This window comes from Oratosquilla oratoria, chromosome 2 (assembly GCF_046742065.1).
Source record: "Oratosquilla oratoria isolate Oo_2021 chromosome 2, ASM4674206v1, whole genome shotgun sequence".
Taxonomy (NCBI): Eukaryota; Metazoa; Arthropoda; class Malacostraca; order Stomatopoda; family Squillidae; genus Oratosquilla; species Oratosquilla oratoria.
Window position 1 is genome coordinate 32,074,363 of NC_134778.1, and position 12,500 is coordinate 32,086,862.

Sequence of the window (12,500 nt, forward strand, 5' to 3'; positions counted from 1 at the left end):
TGTATGTGTATTCCACATACTTGGCCAATACTGGGCACTTGATTTTGATATTGTGTATAGTAGCCTCTCAGATATCCTCCTCATGGGGTGAATTGTCACCTCGTATCCTGTCTGTTGCCCCATACACACCTGAGGTTTGCCTGCCGTTTCTCGCACCTCGTCCTTTGCGACTTCCATGATAGTTTTCCTTATCATTTTTCCCAACACCTCACCAGGAACAATCGCACGACAGCCATTCTCCTTATTCAGCGGGATAAGTTTACACATTGTGTATGCCTCAAGCTGCTGATAGTCCTCAGTAGCCATTTTCCTTGCCAAACCAGCAATGGCACCCTGCAGTCCCCCTTCATGTTGTCCCAAATAGGTTGGTGCTGGGGAAACATTTCCATTCAGACAGATCTAAACCCGGTGGTCCTGCCGCTTCCTGGGTGTGTAGAGCATGTCTCCAAGTCCTTTCTCTCGTGATGCGCTCAAAGATCACTTCGTGCGGTAGGAGATAGTCACCATTGAATTTAGTGTCCGGATTTGCTGGTCTTGCTTTTGGATGCTTTTCTTTCAGGATCGTCAGCAGTCCCTGATTTATGGGTAGAACTCCTGGGTCTTCGTCCTTCCCTGCGAGCAACCTCATGGCAGCTGCAACCTTTCCCTGCCTCAACTTGTCTGCAAAATTCCTGGCTCTGTCTTCTGGTCGCTTCTTTCTGTCGGTGCCATTGTGGAGTCTATCTTGAATGTCTTCTGCCTCCGTCATGAGTTGTTCCACTTCTCCTTTCTTCCACTGCTCCATCCTCCGTTGCAATGCCTGGACATTCTCCGAGTGCTTTGATTTTCTGTGAGTCCTCTGACATGAAAAGTGTGGAAGGACAGCCAGCGTTTTGAATACCCACGGAGCATAGGGAGATGAGTTTGTATATGCTCTTATTTGGTTGGTCATCCTCTCTATTAAGTCTTTGGTTGCATTACATTTAGGCGGGTTGAAGAGATTTCCTGGGGAAAAGGCAAGTATCCTGCTCTAGGCGTCGTCTAGCCACCCCTCAACCATGAGTTGTTGTCACGTCTGCCAGAACCTGCCCCCCTCCCGCCCTGCTGCTCTTGATGACGTGAGCTTTCGTCCTCTGACCTCAATATTGTGTGATCACTTCCCTCTTCTGAGTCTCCCTCACTCACTAGACCACCACTCACGTTAATCTCTATCACATCCCTCCCATCCTCCACAGTCTCCACATCTTCCCCCAGTTAATTGCTCCTCACCTCCGGAAGTTGTCGCTCCCTCCAATATCTGTATTTGCCTTCTCTTTTACAGTTCATGCAACTTCTTCCACTTTTGACGCATGTGCATTGTCTGCAATTTTGCTGCGGAGACGTACAAATGCAGCATGGTTTACTGACCATCTCGGGTGGGATTCCTAGTCCTTGGATGACTTAAACTGACAATACTAACACCACCAGTCCCCACCTGTGCCAGCCACAGAACACAACCTATGTAATATTGTAGTTCCTTACAATTGACATATTCTGTTCATCCCCTGGCTTGCCAGTACTCATTTCTCTCATGATAGTTTACAACTTTCCCTCATGCTTGTCTGAGAGAACTCATGCTTATCTGAAAGAGCACGTGAGAAAGAGAGATATATAGAAAGCATTTTGGATAAGAGGGGCGAGGGGGGTCCCCGGGATTGAAATTACACGTGTATAATGAGAGGGGTAGCATTGAATGAAAGCCAGGGTGTGGGGAGTTTCGATGGTAAGTGTGTATGATGGGTACATATTTAGAGGGAGCAGGAGGAGAGAAGCGCTATTGAAAGGAATGCGACAGTGAGGAGTAGGAAGAGGATGGGAGAGGGGGAAGGGGAATGGGATCAGGAGAGGGATAGGAGGAGGGGAGGAGAGAGTAAGAGACAACAAAGCGAGAGAGATGGGGGGGGGTAGAATATAGATGGGAAGAGAAGGGAAAGATTTGCAGAGAGAAAGAGAAAGGAGAGAAATAGATGAAGAGAAAGCGAAAGAGGGAGAAATAGAGGAGACAGATGGACGAAGAAAGAGAGAGAGAGAGAGAGAGAGAGAGAGAGAGAGAGAGAGAGAGAGAGAGAGAGAGAGAGAGAGAGAGAGAGAGAGAGAGAGAGGGAGAGAGAGAGGGGGAGGGAGGGAGGGAAAGGGAGAAAGGAGAAGAGAGAGAGGGAGTGAGGGGGGAGGCAGATAGATGGAAGGGAAGAAGATTTTTGAGAGAGATAGGGAGAAAGAGAGATAGGGAAAAGAAAGTGAGAGAAGGATAAAGAGAGAAAAAGAAGGGAGAGAAGAAGGGAGAGGTAGAGAGGTAAAGGGAGGGAGGGAGGGGAGATAGACGGCAAGGGAGGGCGGAGGGGGTACAGGCCAGCGGATGTGATCGCAGTAAGTTAGCAAAACTCTTGTGCGACTGTTCGCTATGTGCGGGTGGGAGGGGGGTTAGCTGATTGGCGGATAGCGGGTAGCGGATAGCGACGGACATATGGGTCTGTAGGGAAAAGGAGGAGGGGATGGGAATGGAAAGAGGGAAGAGGGGACCAACATTTACTGTGGGTCATAAAATTCATATGGTGCCATGGGCCTATGTATAGCCACGTTGTTTTACCTTGCTTGTTAATGAAAGCGGCAGCAGGTTGAATTGATAGACACTGTTTACGAATAAAAACTCGCAAACAAACAAATAAACAAATAAATCAGTCTGGTCAACAATTTCCCATTCCTCGTTCACTGACAATGCGTATCAACTTTGGTATTTGCATATCTGTATTTGTGTCTATGTATACAATTATCCATTAGGTATACCTTAATCTCAAGCTTGTATAAGTGCATATTATTCAAGACCTGTGTGAGCTTTGAACAGTCTAGTCCTCTACATCATATTTATCTCTACCTCACCATGCTCTGGATCTGCCGTCAAATCTTGGCTAAAAACTTGTGAATCTTGAATATATTTTATAGACAGGGAAGGAGCATTAGGAGGAGAGAGGGGGAAGCGAAAAAGAGAGAGAGAGAGAGAGAGAGAGAGAGAGAGAGAGAGAGAGAGAGAGAGAGAGAGAGAGAGAGAGAGAGAGAGAGAGAGAGAGAGAGAGAGAGGTGAGGGAGGGAAGAGATAATATGGAGAGGGTGGGATGGTAAGAGACAGGCATAGAGCATGAGGTTAATATGAAGGAGATATAAACAGGTAGAGAAATAGATACAATTCATAAACTATGAATCAATGCATAAAGGTTTGTGGTGGTGTAGAGAGGATGTCGAGCATAGATATGAATTCCTGCTTTATGCGTTGATGTTTGAGAAAGAAAAGAAAAGATGGAAAGAAAAAAATAACAAATAAAAATAATTGAAATAAATAAATGAATAAGCAAATAACTAAAAGGAACTGTAATAAAATAGATTAAGACATCTTAGAATATCTTATTACTTCTGTTTTAAGTGTCGATATTTTTAAAGAATTACATTACCATACCCGTTATGGTCACACACCCTGGTGGCTGTGTGCTTCGAGACGGTTACTCTCGACGGTGGGATGAGGGGAGGAGATGTTTCTTACCACTGATCCTAAATTGTTCTGCCTGCTGACACCTCCGGCACTGTTTTCGTCAGATTATTATGTATTTTCATATTTTTGTCACTTTCAGAGCACCCACACTTTTCAATTTCACTACTACTACTACTACTACTACTACTACTACTACTACTACTACTACTACTACTACTACTACTACTACTACTACTACTACTACTACTATTACTACTACTAATGATATCACTGCTACTACTGCTAGAACTACTACTACTACTCCTACTACTACTACTACTACTGCTACTACTACTACTACTACTACTACTACTACTACTACTACTACTACTACTACTACTACTACTACTACTACTACTACTAATGGTGATGATGATGATGATGATGATGATGATGATGATGATGATGATGATGATGATGATGATGATGATGATGATGATGATGATGATGATGATGATGATGATGATGACGGTGGTGGTGGTGGTAGTAGTGATGATGATGATGATGATGATGATGATGATGATGATGATGATGATGATGATGATGATGATGATGATGATGATGATGATGATGATGATGATGATGATCATGATGATGTTGATACTCTTACTACTATTAGTAGTAGTACTCCTACCACCTAAGTTACGATTACCTCCTCGACATCTACAGACTGTACAACTTTTATCACCCTTTCTCATTTTCATTTCTAATTCTTTACCATCTTATTTACATCTCCATCTTCATTCATTTCTTCTTTGGTCTCTATTCTATTCCTTTTTGTTTTCAATTTATCCCTGTCTTCATCCTCTTCCCCATCCCTGTTTTCGTTTTGCTCTTATTTGTTTTCTTTTACTTCTTTGTATCTTTCTTTTTATTTTTCTAAGTTCTTTTAGAATTTCTTATGACCAACTTTTTTTTCATTTTTTCCTTTTCCATTTTTTAAGCTTTCTTTCTATCTTACTATTATTAGTATTTTTTTATGCTGAAGCTAGAAACTTGTTTCCACCCATAAGTATTTTTTTCTTTTCATTTCTAGCTGAGTTTTCTTTTTTATATTCTGTTCTGCACCTTTCATTTCTTCTGTTTTATAACCCCGTGTTTATTCAAATTTGGTGTTAATATGTACCTTTGTATATATGTATGTATATATATATATATATATATACAAATATATATATATATATATACATATAAATATATATATACAAATATATATATATATATATACATATAAATATATATATATATATATTTACATATATATATATATATATATATATATATACATATATACACATGTATATATTAACACCAAATTTACAAGGGAGGTAGCCAAAAAGGAAAAGGCATAAAATCATTCCCACCCATTCCATCCCTGAATACACTCCACACCCCTCCACCCTCCCTCTCACCTTGGCACCTCCTGGATGACGGGTCATCCCTGCACCTTGTCCACTGCCCTGGGTCAGAAGCAGTGTCGCAAGCGGGAAGGGACTACTCAACACCGCCAACTCAACACCGCCGACTCAACACCGCCGACTCAACGCCAGGACAACTCAACACCGGGACAACTCAACACCGGGACAACTCAACACCGGGAGAGGTGTTGAGTTGTCCCGAATGAAAAAAAATGCAAAGACAATGAAAAATAATGCAAAGACAATGAAAAGAACCAAAAGTGTGGTAATCAGAACGAAGAAATAGATAGGAGACAATGAAAAGAAATGTAAATGTTATGATGATGTATGATAATTTTGAAAAACATATTTGTGAATATCATAGTTGACTTCGTTAGATCAGATTTACCATTTGCTTTATAAACCACTTCGCCTTAATAATGATAGTAATAATAAAAATAATAATAATAAAAATAATAATAATAATGATAATGATATGATAATAATAATAATGTGTATACATTGTGACGAATGTGGATAGGAGGCAAGGGAACACGAGCTGAGGGAAATACTTTTATTCCTGACTAGTTTCGCCTAAGTGGCTTCTTCAGAGGAACATAGTTTGAAGTCAAGTTGGTCAATTTATATGACAAAAGAAGGAACGTGGCAAAGTGTCAGGTGTGGCGGGCTGTCACAGCGGGTGGACCAAGTATCCGCCTGTTGTTCGCGTGGCTGAAACGTCCGACTGGATCAGGGGCTCTGGATCGGCAGGAAAGAAAGGCGATGGAGTCCGTTTTTATCAACATCTATGATAACATCAATAAGAGGACTGGGGATTTAATATGGGCTAAAGCAGCAGCACGCTTTGTCGTAATGAACAATAAACACAGAGCCTCTGATCCAGACGGACGTTTCAGCCACGCGAACAACAGGCGGATACTTGGTCCACCCGCTGTGACAGCCCGCCACACCTGACACTTTGCCACGTTCCTTCTTTTGTCATATAAATTGACCAACTTTGCCACAGTAGTAACACGAAGCAAGCATAGCTCAATACCAGTGTTGGTTGTCCATCTCTTTACATCGGTCTACGACTTAGAAATTTTGAAAGATATTTGTGAAAAAATATATATATAATTTTTTCATCACACCCAAAATGGAAATACTTAGTCAAAGAGGAAAAGAGAAATTTGCATACGAAGGACATATGTTTGTGTTTGATAAGTTTAGTAGAATAGATAATAATATAAAATTTTGGCGTTGTGATCAAGGTTCTAGGGGCAATGCAAGGATTCATACACAATTTGGGTCTGTTATCAAGGAAGTAAACAAGCATTCCCATAATTCATCTGTATCCAATGTAGAAGTGGCTAAAGCTTACACAGCCTTGAAACGACGCGCCGTAGACACCATTGAAAAACCAAGTGTAGTAATAAGTGAAATATTAACTAATGTTTCACAAGTTACACTTGGATCATTACCTGATGCTTCAGCTATGAGAAAAACGATTAAACGCAAAAGGAGAGCCGTAAGTGCCCCCCCTCAGACTCCTGTAGATCTTCAAGAATTAGAGTTGCCACACCAGTACAAGATTTACATTCCAGAAGAAGGGAGAGAAGAAAATTTTCCTGATTGGAGATAGTGGTCCTGGATTACAGAGAATTCTGCTTTTTGGAAGAGAAAGTTGGTTGCAACATTTACAATCGTCTGATACTTGGTATGGCGATGGAACTTTTAAAATAGCACCAAGATTATTTTCACAGGTTTACATTATTCTTGCAAAGAAATTCAATGGTGTAATTCCAATTATCTATGCTCTTTTGCCAAATAAGCAGCGATCAACTTATTCAAAGATGTTTGAAATGCTGAAAGATCTCGAGCCCACACTAAGCCCAACATCTATTATTTGCGACTTTGAACACGCAGCCTTTACAGCGATGAAAGAAGTCTTTCCAGAAGTTGAAATAAAAGGATGTTTTTTCCATTTATCACAAAATATGCACAGAAAGATAACTGCCATGGGTTACACTTCTATGTATAACAACGACGCTAGCTTTGCCCTAAGAGCCAAGATGATATTAAGTTTAGCATTTGTTCCTCTCGCTCATATTGATACTTATGTTGATGCCCTCTCTGTGGACATAAATGAGGAACTTGCAACATTGCTGAATTGGTTCGAAGATAACTATATTGGAAGACCAAATCGACGTGGAAACGGCAGAAGCCCTCCACTCTTCCCCCCTGAAATGTGGAATGTGTACGAAAGGACATTACAAATGGAAGATCGGACAAATAATCATGCTGAAGCAGCTAACAGGAGACTACAGACAGAACTCGGAATGGAGCATCCTACTATTTGGAGATTTATTAAAGGACTGCAGAAGGTGCAAAGAAATCGCGATGCATTTTTTGAGCAGTTGATTGGGGGACATCCACCCCCTCCTAAACTGAAGAAGTATATGAAGGCAGATGATAGAATTCGGCATATTGTTTACACTTTTTCCGAACGAGCCCCCACAGAATATTTGAGGGGAATTGAATACAATTTTAATTAAATTCCTTCATTACCTTTCAGACTTATGTTGAAAATGTATCCTTTGTAAATAGCTTATATTTAATTTAAAAAAGTTATGTTTTTAAATTGTAGCAGTTTTCTTTAAGATTCAAGCCAAGTATTTATTTATTAATCTTTAATGTTTCAAATAATGTTATATAACAAATAAATTACTTAGTTAAGTATCTAAAGTTTCTATTTCCTTTAAAATACAAAATAAAAAAAAAGTACTCTTAATATAATATACTTTAGTTTGATTTAACTTTTAAGATGGGTTCTAGGAAAACTCCCAGTGGGGAAATTACCATTGGCAATTTTTCCCCAAGGAAAACAGCCAGTGTTAAGATTGCCATTTCAGAAAAATTGCCATTTATTAAGTAAAAAAAAAAAAAATACTTACAAAATAAATCTGGGCAGATTATCTCAATCTCTATTTGTTTGTCTCTTTTAACCTTAGGATTAACTTACGGTATCCTCCTTTGATATATGCATCTTGATTAGCCTTTCCTGGCCAGGAAATTTCAAACAAAAACGTCACATAAAAATATATTGTGTGTGTGCGTGTGTAATGTATCTACATACATACATATGTATGCGTATATATATATATATATATATATATATATATATATATATATATATATATTACATGCATATAGAAACGCATATAAGAATACATTTAACCATACATTCAAACACAGGAACATACATTTAATTATGTATGAAGATGCATTTACACAAATATGTACATTATATATATACACACACATATACTGGTTCGAACATAAACATTATATATGTACATACATATATCGGTTAGAGTATACACATTATATATACACATACAAATATATACGGTTCTAAATAAACTTATTTATACATATATACATACAAGCAAAAAAATAATAATAATCATGAGCTGTAAATAAGGAATAACTTTATCGGTGACCTCTCCCGGTGTTGAGTTGTCCCGGTGTTGAGTTGTCCCGGTGTTGAGTTGTCCTGGCGTTGAGTCGGCGGTGTTGAGTTGGCGGTGTTAAGTTGGCGGTGTTGAGTAGTCCCGCACCCGTCGCAAGACACAGCACATCCACAGCAAGGCCGCTTAATTAAATCGGCGACCCCCCCTCTCCGTCCTCCCATGCATAAAGGAAAAGACGGGGAGAAATCCCTTCGGGCTGCGTCAAATTTTGCTCACACATACTACCTCACCCCCCATCCCCCCGCCCATTCCACCTCATGCATCACAACATCATCCATATACAACCATTCTCCATTCACCCCTGTCTTCTGTCCTCTCCCGTCCTTCCTCAACAGACATTCCCCTCTTCCCCAAAACCCCCTTCACCCCATCCATCCACCTCATCCTAGGACGTCCCTTCATATTCACTCCCTCCACAGCTGCCTTCCATACCTCTTTTGCTATTCTTTCTTCACTCATTCTTTCCATGTGTCCAAACCATCCCAATACTCTTTCATCAACCCTATCTCCCAACCCCCTTTCCATCCCTGTTCTCCTCCTCACCTCCTCATTTCTCACTCTATCCAGCCTGGTAACCCCCATCATACTTCTCAGACACCTCATCTCAAACACATTCAAACTTCTTCTCTCTTCCTGTCTTATGTTTCATGTTTCTGCCCCATACAGTGCTGTTGGCATAATCACTCCTTCATATAGTCTCCTCTTAGCATCCATTCCCAAATGTCTATTCCTCATTACACTTTTTAATCCACCAATGCATTTACTCGCTTCTCTCAATCTACATTCTACCTCCACTTTCACTCCACCTTTTCCTGTCATATATGCACCCAAGTATCCATAACTATCCACTTCCTCCAGTCGCTCTCCCATGCTCACTTCCAGACTACAGCCACTGTCACCCCTTGTACATCTCACTTCTCACTTTTCTCCATTTTCTTTAACCATCTCCAATCCCTGAGCCACTACCCTTGCATTTACCTATCGCACCACCCCATCTATCACCCCTTGTACATCTCACCTCCCTTTGTACATCTCACCTCCCCTTGTACATCTCACCTCCCACTTTTCTCCATTTTCTTTAACCATCTCCAATCCCTGAGCCACTACCCTTGCATTTACCTCTCGCACCACCCCATCCATGTATAAGTTGAACAGCCAGGGCGACATAACGCATCCTTGACGAAGTCCCACCTTTACCTCGAACAACTCACTCTCTGCATTTCTAATCCTGACACAAGCTCTACTACTCTCATGAAAACTCTTGACAGCTCCTAGAAGATTTTTAGAAGCTCCACCATGGGATACGAACCCTGACCCGTGCGTCGAAAATCACGAGGGCAGGACGTTAGCAACCATGCTACGGTGATGGTACCACGCTTCACGTAACATTGGAAGATCTAATCTCAATTTCATCTAATCCCGTATTAGGCGAGCCATCCGACAAGTTGTGTATGTTTCTTAAGACAGATTGAACATTTTTAGAAGCTCCACCATGGGATACGAACCCTGACCCGTGCGTCGAATATCACGAGGGCAGGACGTTAGCAACCATGCTACGGTGATGGTACCACGCTTCACGTAACATTGGAAGATCTAATCTCAATTTCATCTAATCCCGTATTAGGCGAGCCATCCGACAAGTTGTGTATGTTTCTTAAGACAGATTGAACATTTTTAGAAGCTCCACCATGGGATACGAACCCTGACCCGTGCGTCGAAAATCACGAGGGCAGGACGTTAGCAACCATGCTACGGTGATGGTACCACGCTTCACGTAACATTGGAAGATCTAATCTCAATTTCATCTAATCCCGTATTAGGCGAGCCATCCGACAAGTTGTGTATGTTTCTTAAGACAGATTGAACATTTTTAGAAGCTCCACCATGGGATACGAACCCTGACCCGTGCGTCACGAGGGCAGGACGTTAGCAACCATGCTACGGTGATGGCTTCACGTAACATTGGAAGATCTAATCTCAATTTCATCTAATCCCGTATTAGGCGAGCCATCCGACAAGTTGTGTATGTTTCTTAAGACAGATTGAACATTTTTAGAAGCTCCACCATGGGATACGAACCCTGACCCGTGCGTCGAAAATCACGAGGGCAGGACGTTAGCAACCATGCTACGGTGATGGTACCACGCTTCACGTAACATTGGAAGATCTAATCTCAATTTCATCTAATCCCGTATTAGGCGAGCCATCCGACAAGTTGTGTATGTTTCTTAAGACAGATTGAACATTTTTAGAAGCTCCACCATGGGATACGAACCCTGACCCGTGCGTCGAAAATCACGAGGGCAGGACGTTAGCAACCATGCTACGGTGATGGTACCACGCTTCACGTAACATTGGAAGATCTAATCTCAATTTCATCTAATCCCGTATTAGGCGAGCCATCCGACAAGTTGTGTATGTTTCTTAAGACAGATTGAACATTTTTAGAAGCTCCACCATGGGATACGAACCCTGACCCGTGCGTCGAAAATCACGAGGGCAGGACGTTAGCAACCATGCTACGGTGATGGTACCACGCTTCACGTAACATTGGAAGATCTAATCTCAATTTCATCTAATCCCGTATTAGGCGAGCCATCCGACAAGTTGTGTATGTTTCTTAAGACAGATTGAACATTTTTAGAAGCTCCACCATGGGATACGAACCCTGACCCGTGCGTCGAAAATCACGAGGGCAGGACGTTAGCAACCATGCTACGGTGATGGTACCACGCTTCACGTAACATTGGAAGATCTATTCTCAATTTCATCTAATACCGTATTAGGCGAGCCATCCGACAAGTTGTGTATGTTTCTTAAGACAGATTGAACATTTTTAGAAGCTCCACCATGGGATACGAACCCTGACCCGTGCGTCGAAAATCACGAGGGCAGGACGTTAGCAACCATGCTACGGTGATGGTACCACGCTTCACGTAACATTGGAAGATCTAATCTCAATTTCATCTAATCCCGTATTAGGCGAGCCATCCGACAAGTTGTGTATGTTTCTTAAGACAGATTGAACATTTTTAGAAGCTCCACCATGGGATACGAACCCTGACCCGTGCGTCGAAAATCACGAGGACAGGACGTTAGCAACCATGCTACGGTGATGGTACCACGCTTCACGTAACATTGGAAGATCTAATCTCAATTTCATCTAATCCCGTATTAGGCGAGCCATTCGTCCTGCCCTCGTGATTTTCGACGCACGGGTCAGGGTTCGTATCCCATGGTGGAGCTTCTAAAAATGTTCAATCTGTCTTAAGAAACATACACAACTTGTCGGATGGCTCGCCTAATACGGGATTAGATGAAATTGAGATTAGATCTTCCAATGTTACGTGAAGCGTGGTACCATCACCGTAGCATGGTTGCTAACGTCCTGCCCTCGTGATTTTCGACGCACGGGTCAGGGTTCGTATCCCATGGTGGAGCTTCTAAAAATGTTCAATCTGTCTTAAGAAACATACACAACTTGTCGGATGGCTCGCCTAATACGGGATTAGATGAAATTGAGATTAGATCTTCCAATGTTACGTGAAGCGTGGTACGTACCATCACCGTAGCATGGTTGCTAACGTCCTGCCCTCGTGATTTTCGACGCACGGGTCAGGGTTCGTATCCCATGGTGGAGCTTCTAAAAATGTTCAATCTGTCTTAAGAAACATACACAACTTGTCGGATGGCTCGCCTAATACGGGATTAGATGAAATTGAGATTAGATCTTCCAATGTTACGTGAAGCGTGGTACCATCACCGTAGCATGGTTGCTAACGTCCTGCCCTCGTGATTTTCGACGCACGGGTCAGGGTTCGTATCCCATGGTGGAGCTTTTAAAAAAATGTTCAATCTGTCCTAAGAAACATACACAACTTGTCGGATGGCTCGCCTAATACGGGATTAGATGAAATTGAGATTAGATCTTCCAATGTTACGTGAAGCGTGGTACCATCACCGTAGCATGGTTGCTAACGTCCTGCCCTCGTGATTTTCGACGCACGGGTCAGGGTTCGTATCCCATGGTGG

At 41.8% G+C, this 12,500-nt stretch overlaps 1 protein-coding gene and 1 pseudogene across 1 annotated transcript in view; one reads left to right on the forward strand and one right to left on the reverse strand.

The window, feature by feature from the left end:
• LOC143033396 (uncharacterized) overlaps positions 1-748 on the reverse strand; it is a 2,605-nt pseudogene extending 1,857 nt beyond the window's left edge.
• Positions 1-12,500, forward strand: part of LOC143035189 (roundabout homolog 2-like) — a 531,282-nt gene that overhangs the window by 75,090 nt on the left and 443,692 nt on the right. The window lies entirely within an intron of this gene.